Below are 17,722 nucleotides of genomic sequence, written 5' to 3'. Positions count from 1 at the left end.
TGAAACAGTGAACAGAGTTGTAAATTTATATATTTGACCAATCAAACATACAGTATATATCCTAATCATCTTACAACACTACACTCAACATACATATGTGGGAACACCATTAAACAGACTCATACACAACCAAATAGAGATTAGAATTCAAACACAGTTTCTAAAACACAAAGCAAACAGAAACCTGTAACATGTTTTGATAGAACCAAATATAAACTAGGTACTTCCATGACTCTGTCCACCACTTGAAACCCAATCCAGGCCCTTACTTTAAAAGTTCACAGCGAAGTGTCTCCTACCATAGCGCACCAAAAATGTTAAAGCTTTGCCTATGATGGAGGGGGAAAAAAAAAGAAATGAGAACCAATATAATTTACAGAGGACTTACGAGTTTCGTCTCAACCGTAGCCTGAAAATGTGCAGTGTTCTCCCTGAGCCTTGCAATTTCTTGTTGCATGCGTAAAACTTCAGTGCTGAACTGCTGTAGAATCCACAAAAACAAAATGCAAAGTGAGAACGATTATAGAGCAGGTGATAGAGATTCAGCAAGGTAAGACCCTTTATTAATTAAAATTAAGGTTCTAAAAGTTCAGCCACTTTTACTGACTAAAATAACAGAACCAAGATCCTTACCATTTCCCTATTTCAATAATTAGAACTTTTCAAGCTCTAGAGAACGTTGATATTTTACATCTATCTATAAAACAAGGTAAGGTGTATATATATATGTTTGAAGTGCTAAGTTTTGACAAGTAACAAAGAATCTCAGATCTCACAGAATTCAAATTCAGAGAGTTCCAAGTAAATTCAATATATAATTTTCAACATACACTTTGTTGTTTATGTTACCTCATAAATGGACAAAATTGTATTGGTTACTGGCATTAAATATCACAATCACATCTGAAACCATTGCCTCCAGGACTTGGTGATATTACATATCACAATTACACAACACCACCAATAGCATGATGCTGCCCAAAGGAACCAAGACATGCTTACTAGAATAACTAAACACTATCTAAACCAAGACATTGAGATATTGCTAACCACAACTACTACTGTTCAAACTATGGTTTTTCTATATAAACTCAGCTGATCATCCTAATTGACAAAGTTGGAATTGATTCTATTAGTTGCATATGTCATTCCTTTCTCACACACTGACAGCAGGATGTTACCACTGTAGAGAAAGATTATTTCCAAGGGGCTCTGTGTATATGAGTAAATTGATGATAGTACTTAACCCGTAAGGTCTACTTTAAATACACAAAGGTTTCCCATGTGAGTTTGCAATGAACAAAGTAATCATTATAACAACTGGAGTGATCAACTGTTGCAAAAACATAAATGAATTATGTTGTTTCCGTGATTAAATGCGTTCACTAGTTTACCCAACCAGATAAGCATTGACTACATGAATATCAATCAAATGATCAAATGATAAACTAAAAGACTAATTGACCATAAAAGTTCAGTCCAAGATTAAGCTGGGAGTTTGCTCCTCTAATGCATAACCACACTTATGCCAAGTAAAAAGAAGAAGATGTGTAGGTAACTGCATTAGGGGAAAAAAGGTTATCTAATGATGTATAAATGGTCACAGAAACCACGTGTTCACTACACCTCCCAAAAATATCAAAAGAACACTCACGGCTTGCGACGAGAAGCCCAACCCGCATGTGCTTCAAACTGAGAAGGGCTGACCTGCTCACAAATGTTGAAATAGTAAACACCTCAATGAGAATCAAATAAAGATGCAACTCAAGCAGCAAAAAAAAAGTACCTCACTTTGGCAGCAAAAGCAAAATATTCCAAAACCCTTCTTATAATCTTCTGTGCATTTCTGTAGATGACAAGTAATCAGAAAACAAATACATATCACAACAAGGTGCTTCACTGGGAAAGGGTTGCTTCCACGAATAAAAAAAATATGTTAATTGTTTAATACATTTGATCTTTATAAAAAGCAACATAAACATTTCCTTAAACCAAAATAATAATATGTATGTGCTCGTCTTAACAACCTGCCCATGAACAAAATAAGCTAGTTCAGTTCCATCAGGTAGTGCATCATCCTGAAATACCAACTTGTGCAACCGCAAATCTCTTGAGAAAAAGACAAAAATCAAGTATTTAGTCCACTAAATCAGCCAACTTAATCAATCAAACTAGAAATGATGACGAAGATACATCCACACATGACACAACTTAACAACTTCAAGAACATATACTAACTTGCGAGTTAACCTCCCCCGAGTCTTGCTCCGTGATGAACTAGAGGAGACACTGTCAGATGACTTTGGAATGGAAATAATTGTTGGTGACCTAAAATTATCAAGGCAAAATATATCAAAATCAAATATATATATTGCTCAATAAAAGAAAATTATGTACTATGTTTTATTCTGCAAAACAAATGGGAAAAACTCTAATTTAAATGCTAGCAAACACATGCACATGCAAAAACACAAACTATTAAAGAGTGACTATATTTACTATTTAGTATTTACCAGCAACAAAGAACTCAAAATCAGTGGTTTATATTTCAATTATACTTGTTGAACCACTGATTGCTGCCAAAGCAGGGCTTACTCACACCTTCAAAACAACAGTGGACATCATATGTAACAGTTTGACAAAATTATGGCCATGGCAAAATCAAATCCAGTGCTAGATGCTCATTTATGAGCAATGATCACCGTATCACCTGATGATTGTGTGTATGACTAGTTTAGTCCCCATTGGATATGGGTCTGGAAGGGATAAATTGAGTCCTAACCTAACCTTTCTCATAATTTGCACAATATTACGAGTCTCTTTAGCAGAAAACATGGCAATTATTTCACCATGCAAAATCTACCTGCTGTGCAGCACATAAAGGGCCAACTCCAATGCATGGCTTTGGTTTTATAATGATCCGAAGCTGGGAATACAAACAAATTAAAGTGTGTAATGAAGCAAACAGGTAAGATTATGCCAAATTAACTGTTCCCAAGGATAAAATATTAACACATCTCTTAAATATTTTAAGCTCTGTGACCAGCCTATTCCATCTCAATTTTGTCTTCTGTCAAATTTTACAACTTCCTTGTCCAAAATTTTCTTCCAAATTTCACCCCCTCCCTAATATTATATATAATACCACAACCTTACATTTATCTTTTCTTATTGGGTTAGTTTCACTTTTATCTCCTAAACTAAATAAATAAATAAAAACACAACCAAATAGGCCTCAAATCATTTCCCTTTTCAAACCATATTCAAACATAACATTAAAGGATTAGAATGCATTTTGAAATCATACATACTAAAAACAGACTTGACTAACTCATGCTCAACAACTAAAGTCTTTTTTCCTCAAGTTTTTTCCTTCAGTTAAGATAGGGCTAGTTGGAGTGACCTCAAGTACTTTTGGCCTGTTCATGAATATACCACTACTTCAAGATATCAATAGTATACTTTCTAAAATATGAGGGAACATGAATACATATGGAATTATACATATATATATATATATATATATATATATCCATAGTACATATAGAGACAGAAATGAACGAATGAATTTGAACACATACGGGAATTAGCAAAAGAATTGAGAAATATAGATAACCTCTGCAATTGCTCTAAGCTTCAATGCCAATTCGCTATAGAGAAAAAAAAAAAACACATATATAAATCTTCGGTCTTCAAGATTGAGAGATCAAGAGAGAGATTAAGAGACCGAGAGAGAGAATGAGAAACCTAAACAGAGAGATCCATACTTGTGAACCATGGTGGCGAGCGTGAGAGAGAGGTAGGGCATGCGAGAGCGAGAGAGAGAGAGCTGGAGCAATTGAATAAATTGGGGGAACAAATTTATATATATATATATATATATATTAAGAAAAGGAAATAAATTGGGAAAAATAAATTAGAAATACAACTAAAACAAGTAGTTTTACATCATTACCTCATTCATATTCCCCACCAATAGTTAACAACAGAACATAAAGAATCTTCATGTTACTGGTGAAGTGACTCCAGTTTGCATGAAAAGTGCAATGCTATTGAAATAACTGAGGAACAACTAGCTACTAAGTGAACTCCATTTCAAATTTTATGCAACAGGCAACTAGAAAATGCTATGAAAATTGATTAATCACACCTTTATCCAATTTTCCATTAATGAAAATATTAAATACATTCCCATTTGATAGCCAAAGAGGCTCCTTTTGGCTCAGGAGGATGCACCACTCGCTGTTTCCTGCTGATCGACACACCTAGAATTGAAAGCCAACAAAAACAAACGAAAATCAACAGAATCATTAACAAAACAGAATCAACAACCAACACAAACAAACGAAAATCAACAACCAAATCAGATTTACGATAGTCATATATATATATAGAGAGAGAGAGAGATAGAAGGGGGTAGATCCGAACCTTTCTGCCTTCTCTCAATGCCTTGATCTCCGCATATGCAATGCCTTGATTTGCACAAACGAAAATCAACAACCAAATCAAAAGATAGACCTTCGCAATAGAGAGAGAGAGAGAGACCTTCGAAATCAAGAGACAGAGAGAGCTTTCAAATCAAAATCGAAATCAACGAGATGTCATTCAAATATCAGTTCAGCTTGAGAGAGAGAGAGAGACACGGATAGAGACAAAAACAATGGAGCTCACCGATCTGAATCGCTGAGATGAACTTCAATTTCGATTTCGATTTCGATTTCGATTTCGAGAGGGAACTTTGAAATGGCTCTGATAAATCACCGATCTGTTCGCTGAGACCAAGCTGAATCTCTAAGATAATTAGGGTTTAGACAACAGAGAGAGAGAGAGAGACAGTAGCTCACCGATCTGAATCGATTTTGAGAGAGGACTTCGAAATGGCTCTGATGAATCACCGATGTAAGATCTTCGAAATGGCTCTGATGAATCACCGATGTAAGATTTTGAGAGAGTGAGAGCGAGAGTCAGATTCAAAATAAAGGTGAAACAGGGAGAGGGGAGCGTGCGTGACAGAACCCATTTCAAGGCGTTTATAAACATCTTCTGTTCCTGAAACGGCACCGTTTTGATTAGAGAAAAATGCGACGTTTTTCAAACGCCATTAAATATTACAAACAGTGACGTTTTAAAAAACGCCATTAAACATACGCCACCAAAATAGATATTTCTTGTAGTGACTATAAAAAAAAAAAAAAAAGGCTAACCCCAAACCAACCCTACATATATAGTGTGTATATATATATATATATATAAATTAGTAACATTTAGGAAAATTTTGGAGGGAGCCCTAGTGCCCTCCCTCCGCCCCTGGAAATGGTAATGTGGCAGTGATCAGATTGCTTGGGAATATATACAAGTACATGCGTTGTTGCTGCCTTTGGGAGAGAACACATTGATTTGGAAACGTGTAAATGGTGTTTTTCAACTTATTTGTGACTCATACAAAATGGGATTTCAAAAAAATTTAAAAGTGCATAATCGGCTTTGGGGATCATTACATGAGATATAAAAAAGAAAATTGAGATTATAGATACATGGGAAATGCTAACAAGTGTCCCTTGAGCACTAATAAAGTGAATTTAATGTTGTATTAATTCGTCTTGATAATTTTTTATTTTAATTACTCATTAAATTGAATGTATTTATTATTACCTGTTTCACTGACTTGAATTTGAATATAACTACTTTGTAATTAATAATGCTTTTATATTATCATGCATAAAAATAATAATAATTATTTAATATTTAAAAAACTCTAAAACTCATTAAATATAATAAAATATTATTAATTATTTCATAACAACAATTGTTAGAATGACCCCTTCCTCCGAACCTGGAAATGGTTAATATGGCAGTTGGAGAATGCTTGGGAGTAAATCCAAGTACATGTGTTGTTTGCTGGCTTTGGGAGATAATAATATATATTGGGTTTGGAAAAGTGTAAAGATGGTTTGGCTCATTAATTAATTAGTGTGTTTTGCAAAATTGCGTGTACCCAATAAATCTAATAATTAAATGAAGAACATATATAGTTTTGAAAAATATTTTTTTTAGGGCAAAATTACACCGGTACACTGCTATACTTCGGTCGTTATGTCATTTTAGTTTTTATAATTTGAATTAATTTGATTTTGACTATAAATTTATAATTTTATCTTAATTTAATCTGATTAATTACGATCATTAGCATTTTTAAATAAAAAATGATAATCACACGAAGGGCATCTATATCATGCTTTTATTAAAAATAAAAGTATAAATTTACTCAAGTGAGTAATAACCAATTGAATGATCATTTTCGGACAAAAATCTTAATAGACTTTATCGATTGTATCAAGTTAATACAAAAATCAAAATTAAATATCAAAATCAAAACAATTGAAACTGTGGAAACTTAACACGTACACATAAAAAAATAAAAACCATTACGTTTTACATGTGTTGATGAACTTAACTATTATAAAAAATTAACTTGGTATTCTTGAAACATTATATATAAAGTTTTTCTCTCCACCGGCATACCATAGCCGATAAAATGCCGATAAAAGTTTCTTCAATCATCGCATCCTTGTTTTGCTTTTTTTCCATCAAATTCAATAAAATCACAAACAATTAAATGGAGGGAACAACAACAACATCATACTGTAAAAATCGTCGACCACCCACTTATGGAAATCTCATTACAATTCTTAGCATTGATGGAGGAGGAGTTAAAGGATTAATATCCGGAGTTATTCTCACAAACCTAGAATCACAACTTCAGGTATTTGTAACCTCATTATAGCATCAATATGTATAACCTCATTATAGCATCAATATGTGTTTGTAATTTGATTGTTTTTCATAATTTTCGGTGATAATGATATTAGGAACTAGATGGCATGGAAGCAAGGCTCGCGGATTATTTTGATGTAATTGCAGGAACAAGCTGCGCCAGTCTTTCAACAGCCTTGCTATCTGCACGAAACAATGATCACCGACCTTTATTTGCTGCAAAAGATTTAGTGTCTTTTTCTCTTGACACCTCTCCAAAAAATTTCCCCCAAACAAAGTAAGAAACAACATTAAACTTGAACATACGCTTGTAGTCTGATGAATGAAGTATTCACTTTATTAGTCTAATGTTTGATTTGACTTCAATTGTTCCTTCCTATATTCGTTGTTACTAATTTGACAAATTTTATGAAGTCATTGACATGACTGACATTTACCTAATTATTAAGGGTGTATTTTTTTAGTGAGTTTTTTTTTTTTTTTGGTGTACTTTTTTTCATCTTTAGTAAGTTTTCATTGGATATTTTTTAAATTTTTTTTTAGATACTTTTACACTAAACAGATATGAAAAATAAATTTTTTGACACAATTTTAAAATAAAATTCACAAAAAATATATGAATTTTGTAGATCCCAAACTCACTCTAAAATAGGTCTTGTTTTAAATTCAAAATTTCTTTATTGCATGACACAGATTTATAAAATCTGATAGTTTGTACAATATTTTCTTTTAAGCAATCAAGGATATGTAGAATTGAGCATTTTAAGTTGCAAAAGTGCATCCTAGCCGGGATCATTTAATTAGCTCATTGTGATGCTTTCTTTATTGGTGTAATTTATTTTGTACCTTGTACTAATTTTACATCAATAAAAATTTATTCTTTTGCTGATAAAAAAAAAAAAAAAAAAGTTGCAAAAGTGATCGGACTTTCCATTTCTTTCTGTAATGCTACCTATTGACTTTCTATAATACTTAGGCTTTGTTTGTTTCCACATAACATAATATTTTATATTAAAAATATTTTTCATATAAATTAAAATTGCACAAAAAATAAAATCTCTTTATTATCCGGCCATTGGTTGACAAAACAAAAAATTTCCATCGTCTCCATTATGCTATATTAAACAGTTTGTGAGCTTGATGATTAAAAAAGTAAAATCTAAAGAGTCAAAGAGACGAGTGTGTTGAGAGTTTCCTCAAAATTGACTTACGGGATTTCCAATGGTAAGTCATTTTTAAAATTATGATGGAAAATATTACTTTTTATTCAATCAAATACCAAAAAATGCATACGTCGAAACAAATAGAGCCTTAGTATCCCCTCTCTCATATAATTGAAACTAATATATATGTGTTTCGGTTTTTTGTTTTCTTCATTGATGGATCTTGAAAAAACACTTGAGGACCTTTTGCTTGGGTGGTGAATATGTTTAAAGCCCTGAGAAAACCAAGTATGATGGGAAGTATCTCCATAAACTGTTTAGGGATACATTAGGGGAAACATGGTTGCACCAAACCCTAACAAATATTGTCATTCCAACTTTTGACATCAAGAATCTCGAGCCTACTATCTTTATAGCTCATATCAGGTTGTTGTTTTCTCTCTCTCTCTCTCAAATGTGAGTGTGCATGCATTAGCCCTAGGGAGGCAATACATACGTACATGAATGTATGTATGTATCTCTGTATGTATTTCCTTATTACAGGTATTTATGTATGTATTTCTATATGTGGACAAATTTGGTTACTAAGATTGTGTTTGGATCGAAAATTTGAGTAAGAACTTATGGAGAGAAAATAAAATGTGAGAGAAATGTAAATTAAACATAAGCTAAATTTTTGTTCTATTTTTATAACATTTTTTTTTTTTTAACAAATCCTGATCCCAAATCCTAATTTTTTCCAATGTCAAATTCTAAATTCAAACAAACCTAAATGAATTTTTAGTGACAACTTCAACGTGTCACTAAAATGCGAGATTAGGTTAAAACACATTTTTAGTTGCGATTTTTTTTTCTAATTTTTAGTGACAAATTTTATACTTTTTTGACAATTTTTCTTGTCACAATAGCTCAATTTGACTTGATTAATTTTTTATGTAAAAAATATAAACAAATTATTTGGTTGTAACTTGTAAACGATGGAACAAGGAGCTACACAAAATATATATATATATATATATATATATATATATATATATATATATATATATATATATCTAGAAGGAAAATCCTAACCCTAACAAGAGTTAATAAAGGCTGGTCAGTTGATTGTTTGGGTTCCACTGTGACAATAGAATTTGTCTAAGGATTTGTTTGTGAAGTGACTTTTTTTAATGATTTTTTTTTTTTTTGAGTTAAAATATGAGGTAAAAAAAAATTGATTTGTTTGGGAATGACTCTTTTATTTTTTATAGAAAAACATACAAAAAGTAGAACAAATGATGAGAAATTTTTAATTTTTTTTTATAAGTTTCTTACTATTTTAATCACTTTTTTTTTAATAGAGAATCTCAACCCTAACCGGAGTTGGTTGGTTGTTTGGCTACATTTTGATGGTTAGGATCTTTTGTTTACAAATTTCTTTATTTTTTGTCCCAATGCTCTTGTAACTATCGAATCAACAATTCACATATATTTAATTTTTACATGAACTAATGATTAAAAAAGTATTGTGACAAGAAAACAAAGAATACACAACCCATTATGACAATTCAATTTGTTAATGACCAACCCTAACAATATATTTTTTTCCTTGCATAGGTGACAAGCAAACCAATCATTAATGCCCTACTATCAGATATATGCATTACCACCTCCGCAGTACCTACTTATTTCTCTCCCTATTATTTTAAAAACCATGACGAACAAGGGGAATGAGAGAGAATTTAACCTAATTGACGGTGGTATCGCTACCGATAACCCAGTATAATGTGATAGTTATATATCATTGATTTTGAATTTTGAAAACTTAACAATCTTATGAAATAATATAAAGATTATCAAAATTTCCTTGTCAATTATTTTCTTGGGTACGTACATAACATTTTTGTAAATAAAAAACAACCAACATTTGTTGGTTTCAACTTCAATTGCCAATTTTGTTTGCTATTTAAGCCAAAAATATTTTAGTTGTTTCATTACAACTAATTTAGCTAACAAAAATTCAAACCCTGCCTAAACTTTTCTAATAATAAAAATCAACCTTTTTTTAACAATAACTTTATTTAATTAAAAAAGAAAAAAAAAAGAGCATTTGTCAAGGATCAGAATAAGGTCTTAAAAACTAATTGGAACTTGTTGGCTGTGGATGTAAATACTAAATATTGTGCCATAATATTTGTTGGCGTTGGTTGCGATTAGTGAGGTGACGAAACTAGTGTTGAAGCAAAACCCAGATTTCTTTCCGATGGAGCCCATGGATTATGGCCGTTTTCTGGTAATCTCGGTAGGGGCAGGGTGGGCGAAGGATGCCCACAAGTACAATGGTAAAATGGCTGCCAAATGGGGGGTTATGGGCTGGTTGTTTAACAATGGTTCTTTTCCAATCCAAGAAATTGTCAGCCGAGCAAGTGCAGATATGGTTGATTACCACCTCTCTGTTGTCTTTCAAGCTCTCCATTCTGAAAATAACTACTGTACACACCCCATTTTTGACCGACCTTAAGACTCAGACGTCACCGATTGAGCGCTCGGTGATGGTGCATATTGTGCTCGTTCAGAAGTTTCAGAGTCTCGGCTGCGAGCCTTGCCTCCGGACTTCCACACTCTTTCATGCTTTGTCTCGGTTTGCGAATCAGGCTCTGTTTTCTCTATTTTCTCTTCCCGAAAGGAAAGAGAGGTCTCGTAGATCATCTCTCAGTGGCCGTAGGTTACGTTTCGTGGTCATAGGCCATTTTGCCCGTTTGGAGTCCGGTTTCCGATTTTTGGTTTTTTTCGGAGCCGTTGGCCGTGTGCCTCGGTTCAGGACCGCTTAACCACCTCTGTTTGCTCCGATTTTTGGCATGCATCTTATTTTCTCCCTTTTGAGGGACACTGCGGTCCGAAAAACCAACTTCGTGGTCGAACACCACTTCCGGTGCCTAACAGTCAGTTTTCGGGGCCTCGGGTTGGGCGTTTCGGCCCCCGAACCTTCATTTTGCATCGGTTTGGGTTCATTTTTGGCAAGGACCTCTGTTTCATTATTAGGAAGGTCGTAGAAGGCTGGGAGGCCAGTAATTATTCTGACAACCAGTTTTATTTCTCCATCGCCCTCCGTCGCCGTTTTTTCCTCACTCGAAAGCCAATGTTGACCACCCTAAAGCCACTTTTTCCAGCCCTAAACCACATATTCGTGTTGTACACACCTGGGAGGCCATCAATATTACATGGCCGGCCAGTAATTGTGTGTGACCCTTTTGAACCCCTCCTAAAAGTGGGCTTTTCTCTCTCCTGGTTTGCTTTCTCCAGTTTTTTGACCACATGGTTGTGTTGTGTACACATGGGAGGCCCTCTTTTTGGCATGGTCGGCCACTAATACCTCTTGACCCTTTTGACCCTTCGCTGACCGGCCATGAGGAGGGTCGGCCGGCCACCTGCAGCTTAGATAACCAGCCGGCCATGATCCTTGTCCCAAGTGCATTCCAGCCATGTATTCTGTTTTGCACTTCACCCATGTCCGAGGGTTCTGCACTTTTGGGGGGAAACTTGAATTCATTTCCCCCCCCATTTTTCCCCCCTTTTCTCCTCTCTTTTGCCTATTTATCCAGGCCATTCCAGCAGCTTTAGGGGTTACAAAATTTACTCTAAGCCTCCTATATTGTATCTCTCTCTCCCTACACTCCAACCCTCAAAACCTCCCAAACCCTACACCATTTCTACACCACCACCTAGCACCATACCACCACCATCCATTCCAACACTTGGAGCTGGTTTTCCAGAGGCAAGGAGCATCTTTTCTCAAGCCAAGAGGCTGTTGAAGTTTGGTCTACAAGGGTGAGCAATACTTTCCCTTTTTTTGAGCTTCTTTCGCATGCATTCTAAGCCATACTTGATTCCATTTTTGGGCTCCGACCCCAACTGAAAATAGCATTATTTTGAGCTCCTTTTCATGTTTTTTTAAGGGCCTTGCCCTGTTTGAGGCTTCCTTTTTACACTTGCTTCTTTACCCCTCTTGTATGCCTCTTTCTTGCACAGTATTTTAGGCTTATTTGTAAATTGTTTCGAGCTTGGTTATAAACTGAAATGTGGCTTATTTTGAGCCCTTCTTCAACATTGTTGAAGGGATCTTCACTGTTTGATGCTTCCTTTTGTCACTTACCTCTTTATCCCTCTTTTGGCCTTATTTTTGCATGTTTTGTTAGCCCCTTGTGCTTGTATTTTTGGGCTCTGGTCTGAACTGTAAATAGCCTTATTTTGACCCCCTCTTCATGTTTGATCAAGGGTTTTTTGCTATTTGAGGCTCCCTTTTTATACTTTGTGTTTAAACCTTCTTTTAGGCCTATTTCTTGCATAGTATTTTAAGCTTACTTGTGCACTGTTTTGGGCTCGGCCATAAACTGTAAAATACCTTATTTTGAGCCCCTCTTCAACTTTATTGAAGGGCTCTTCATTGTTTAGGGCCAGCAGCTGCTACTTGCTTCATTATCTCTCTTTCGGGGCCATTTTTGCATGCTAACTTAGCCCTATTTGTGTTCACATTCTGGCCTTGCTTAAAACTATAAATATGCTTGTTTTGTGACTTTCTTGATTCTGTATTCATACTTCATGTTCAAATAATGCATGCTTTGCATAGCCATAGGTCATTCCATGTACCTCATTTCATGTTTTGGGATTCATTTCATGCATTGGGTGCCATGTTTCCATGATTCGGGGCTGTTTTGTGTCATATTTTAGCGCTGAAATTTGCATGTTTGCATACCATGTTCCATGCCTTGCCATGCTTTGGTAGAGTGGCATTCGTGCTTTATGTTCGGTCCTCGGTTTGCGTGCATGTGTGCACGCATTTCGAGTGTCTCATTTTCATCTCATGGCCTCTTATGTGAGTGTGGCTGAGGTCCACTCATGTTGGTGTAAGTCCATTATGCATTGTGTATGCCATTTCATTTCATAGCATTGCGCATGCTAGGTTGTATGTTAGAGCATTGTGTATGCCATGTTACCTCATGCATCGTGTATGCCATCTCATAGCACTGTGCAGGCTAGGTTGTATATTAGTTGCATTCATGCATATTGCATTGTGCTTGGGATAGGAGTTAGCCCGAGCACGGGAAACGAGGGACGTTTCGTACTTCGAGTGACGGAACGTGTCTCAATTCCCAGTCACCGACACTCCGGATTGTCCATGATAGAGTTTAGATTTTGTTGTGTTTATATGTGCATTCATTCCATATTGAGTCGTGCAATTCGACTCCTCGGCCATCATGCATCGATATGCGTGATTGGTGGCACGAGGATCGAGACATGCATACATTTGTGAAAATACGTTGCCATGCCCTTTTCCTGCTCTCTGTTGCAGCAAATCAAGAATCGGTAGCCTTTCAAAGGCCTTGCACAGCATTCCGGCATCAATCGCAAACAGAGGCTCATTGGGGTATCGTAGTGGATTTCCGTGCCAAGCAACCCGAGCATGCATCATCCATCATTCGGAACAGAGTCGAGGTAGTCCCTAGCTTACACGCTAGTTTACCGCTTTCCTAGTTAAATTTGTTATTTAATTTGGATTCTGTACATATTCGGACTGTATTATTTATTTGGACTGTACTATTTATTTGGGACTGTATATTATTTTATTCGGACCCTCTGTGCGAGGGCATAATTGTAATAAGCGTACGTGTGTGTGATGCATGTCTTCCAACCCCACGTTTTTCTCCCTTTTATTTACCCGCTTATGATGGTTAGATTAGGGCATGTTTTAATTATCATACAGTATGATAGCATGTTTGCATTCATTCATCTGTTTTGCATGCACCGGGCTCGGCACATCATACTAACTGCATCGTATTTTCAATTTCAAGTTGAATACATGTTAGCTGTAGCATTTCATATGCCATGTTTAGAATAGCCGAGCCTGCTATAGTTGCATTTTTGCATGTGTTGCATTAGGCATTTCCGTATAATTAGGATCATGCATGGATTTCTAATTAGCTTCTGTTTTGGCTTGGAGTACTCGGTAAGTTTTATACTTTAGCATCCTTGCATGCGTGTGAGTGACTGCCATGAATAGCATGCTTACCATGAGGCTATATGCTTATGTGATATAACTGCCTGAATGCTTGTGGGTGACGGTTGGGTTATTTGAATTAGAACAATTCATCAAATGTGTGTTTTAAAGCCCACTAGATAGTGGCAAAATTATGTTTTTCTAAGCCCACCCGAGGGTGGCAAATCCACGTCTTAGCCTACTTGCGAGTAGCACCATCAAACCATTTTCAAACAAACAAACATGAAATGTTTTGTTCCAATTCAGGCGATCCAGTCTATACTTGTATGCTGTGCGCATCACATAGTAAATTTAGGCTAATAACCGGAATAAGAACACATAATGTTTTCAAAAATAAATATCATGGTTAGTAGAGGCTGATCTTTGATCGGGCGAGCGGGGGTGCTCACGAAGTGACCTTCCCCAATCGTACCCAAGTTCCCGAGCCGAGGCAACTTTGGTGATGACGGACACGTGGCCTTAGGCAAACGAGTCAGGGTTTCCTAAATTTCCCCAAAATAAAACATTTAGGTGGCGACTCTGTATCTGGCAAAGCAGTCCATGTTTGGCACTTCTTTCAAAAATCTGTTTTCTCAAAACGATTTGCCGGATTTGGACTCTTTGGTTCAGATTTAGAACCGTGACAAATTGAGAGTCCGAACTGTAGTGAGCCCAATATCGAACGGAACGGGGGACTCGTTCCTCCTGGGGCGTTCGGGGACGTCTACAACTACCTTCGTATCCAAGTAAGCGTTCATTACTCACGTCTTTTTATTGATATAGGTGTTTTTTTAAAAGTAATCATACTTAGAGATAATTAAAAATTATGGATCCCATTGTCCTCTCCAGATTATTAGGGATCTTAAATATTCTATTAAATATTTTATCAAATCTCTCACTTAGATGTGGACTCACACACATGTGAATTTGTGAAAATCCCACTTCATGTGAAAAGTTTGGTAAAATGTTTGATAAAATATTTGAAATACACTATAACATTTCATTTTAAAATAACTGTATTGTTTGTTCAAAATTACGTAAAGAAAATTACGTAAAGACTAACACAGTTTAATTTTAGGGCAAATTACATAAATAGTCCCTATAGTTTGGGGCTTGTATCACTTTGGTCCTTGATTTTTCAATTGTCACACATTTGATCCTGAATTTTGAATCTTGTTCCAAATAAGGATAAAATTGTCAATTTAATATAAAATAAATTAATTTGACAAAAATAAATGTCAAACAAATATTTTTGATTTTTTAAAAATTATTTCCACCCACTAAAAATAAAATTATGTAAAATTGATAAATCTTTTAGACATTTATTTACAATTTTTACCAAATTAATTTTTATTATGTATTTAGATGATGATCATGTAAAATTAATTTTAAAAAATTAATCATGTAATTTTTATTAATTTTACATAATTTTATCATTGGTGGATAAAAATAATTTTTTAAAAATTAAAAAATATTTTTTTGACATTTATTTTTGTCAAATTAGTTTATATTTTATCAAATTGACGATTTTACCCTTAAAAAATCTAATGATATTTTCAATTGTCCTTATTTGGAACAACATTCAAAATTTTGGATCAAATGTGTCACAATTAAAAAGTGAGGGACCAAAGTGACATAAGTCCCAAACTATAGGGACTATTAGTGTAATTAACCCTTAATTTTATGAATAATATTCATGAGCATGCTTGAGTGGGTTTTTTTTTTTTTAATTATTTAGAAAACCCATTTTGCCTGTGTTTGGCAAGTAGGTTTGCAGGCTTTTTTGGCTATTTTAGCCACAAAAAACAAAATAGGCTATTTTAGCCATAACAAACAAAATATCACATCCAACCCAAAATCATTACATTCTTCTCTCACAAAAAAACTCAAAAAAGCCAAAAAGCTAAAAAGCCCTTCCCAAACCAAACTTTTAAGCCCAGGCTAAAATAGCCAAAAAAACCAAAAAACAAAAAAGTCAACCCACTTCCGTTGGTTTTAAAATTTAAATAGTTAAATAATCACACCCCTATACTACTAATTTAATATTTATGTTTAAATGAAACCACGTTACAAAAATAAGAGATGCTTTATTTTTGGAAATATTTAAGGGGTAGTTGAAAATCAATCGCGCCATATGAGGAGAATAGCAGTTTACTATTTCAGGTTTTATAGTTTTTTAGCTGGGTAATTTGAATTTTTATATAAAAATAACCTATAAAAAATCAATAAGCCATAATTTTGAATCACAATTGTAAAAATATCACTATCGTTTCATATTAATTTTCTATATAAAAATTATTTACAATAATCATCTGATGTATGCCTTGATATTTTTATCATATGTTGTATAGGGCAAATTACACTAACAATCCATATAATCTTGTTCCAAATGAGGACAATTAACATACCATTACTTAATTTCAAGGATAAAATCGTCAATTCAATAAAATATAAACTAATTTCACAAAAATAAATGTCAAAAAATATATTTTAAAATTTTAAAAAATTATTTCTATCCACCAAAAATAAAATTATGTAAAATTGATAAAAATTAATAAAAATTACATAATTAATTTTTAAAAATTAATTTTACATGATCATCATCCACCTACATAATGAAAATTAATTGGGTAAAAAAAAAATAAATGTCTAAAAAACTTATCAATTTTATATAATTTTATCTTTAGCAGGTAGAAATAATTTTTAAAATTTTAAAAATAATTTTTTAACATTTATTTTTGTCAAATTAATTTATATTTTATTAAATTTATGATTTTGCTCTTGAAAAATTCAATAGTATATTCAATTGTCCTTATTTGAAATAAGATTCAAAATTCAGAATCAAATGCATCATAATTGAAAAGTCAAGAACCAAAATAACAAAAACCCCAAACTATAGGGACCGTTAGTGTAATTCACCCTCTTGTATATGAATTCAGGATGATACATTAAGTGGGAAGCAATCGATATGAAAAACCTCGTACAAGTTGGTGAAAATTTGTTGAAGAAACCAGTTTCGCGAATAAATATGGACACCGGACGCTATGAACCTGTTGTAAATGGTGGCACCAACGAGGAAGCTCTCAAAAAGTATTTTCCCTCACATCTCTTTTATATATATAAAAGATTAAAGTCATTATTAATCTCAAATCTTAGATAATTACAAAGCAAAATTGATAATTGTTTTGATAATTACAGGTTCGCAAAATTGCTTTCAGATGAGAAGAAATTCCGAGAGTCAAATACACCGACATGACCCGATCCGAGTAACATCGTGATGATGATGAGCTTACCATGGCGCAACTTTCTATTTCCACACTATATAATTGCACTTTCATCATCCTCCTAGTTTCTCATTATAGTTCTATTTGTATATTTTACATGTAAAGTTTATACATTGTATCAAGTTAATAATGCTCCTTTAAAACAATTATTTTGCCAGTGATTTTTGCCCAATTCCTCAACCAATGCTATCAATTGTGAAACAATAATTTGAGAGAGTGATAGAGAATAGAGAGAGAAATACTGAATTGTTCAGTTGTTGTATATCTGTGTAATTACAAGGAGATTTACACCTCTCTTTTATAGAGAGGAAGAGGGACATTGGGTGCCGTTGCACCGAAAGCATAAAGAGAGAGAGGGAACAACAATTATGAAAGCATAAACATAATAATGGACTACAATGATGACTAACACTATTAATATACAATATGAATATACAATATACTAACATCCCCCCGCAAACTCAAGGAGGGAAAGCATCAACCAA

General features: G+C 34.1%; 2 long non-coding RNA genes and 1 pseudogene across 2 annotated transcripts; 1 reads left to right on the top strand and 2 right to left on the bottom strand.

The window, feature by feature from the left end:
• On the bottom strand, positions 1–2,355 carry LOC114305477 (uncharacterized). Its single transcript, XR_014344788.1, has 6 exons — positions 2,239–2,355; positions 2,028–2,109; positions 1,787–1,846; positions 1,655–1,707; positions 389–481; positions 1–295 (listed from the first exon to the last, which is right to left on the bottom strand). It is a non-coding gene; the product is annotated as an uncharacterized LOC114305477 (long non-coding RNA).
• A 1,568-nt stretch (positions 2,356–3,923) lies between these two features.
• Positions 3,924–4,276, bottom strand: LOC145802946 (uncharacterized). Its single transcript, XR_014344786.1, has 2 exons — positions 4,151–4,276; positions 3,924–4,061 (listed from the first exon to the last, which is right to left on the bottom strand). It is a non-coding gene; the product is annotated as an uncharacterized LOC145802946 (long non-coding RNA).
• A 2,340-nt stretch (positions 4,277–6,616) lies between these two features.
• On the top strand, positions 6,617–17,209 carry LOC114305492 (patatin-like protein 3; annotated as a pseudogene).
• Positions 17,210–17,722: the final 513 nt, after the last annotated feature.

The sequence above is a fragment of the Camellia sinensis genome, chromosome 1 (assembly GCF_055761805.1).
Source record: "Camellia sinensis isolate YWXY chromosome 1, ASM5576180v1, whole genome shotgun sequence".
Taxonomy (NCBI): Eukaryota; Viridiplantae; Streptophyta; class Magnoliopsida; order Ericales; family Theaceae; genus Camellia; species Camellia sinensis.
Note: the sequence above shows the minus strand (reverse complement) of the source record. Positions and strands in the feature narration are given on the sequence as shown.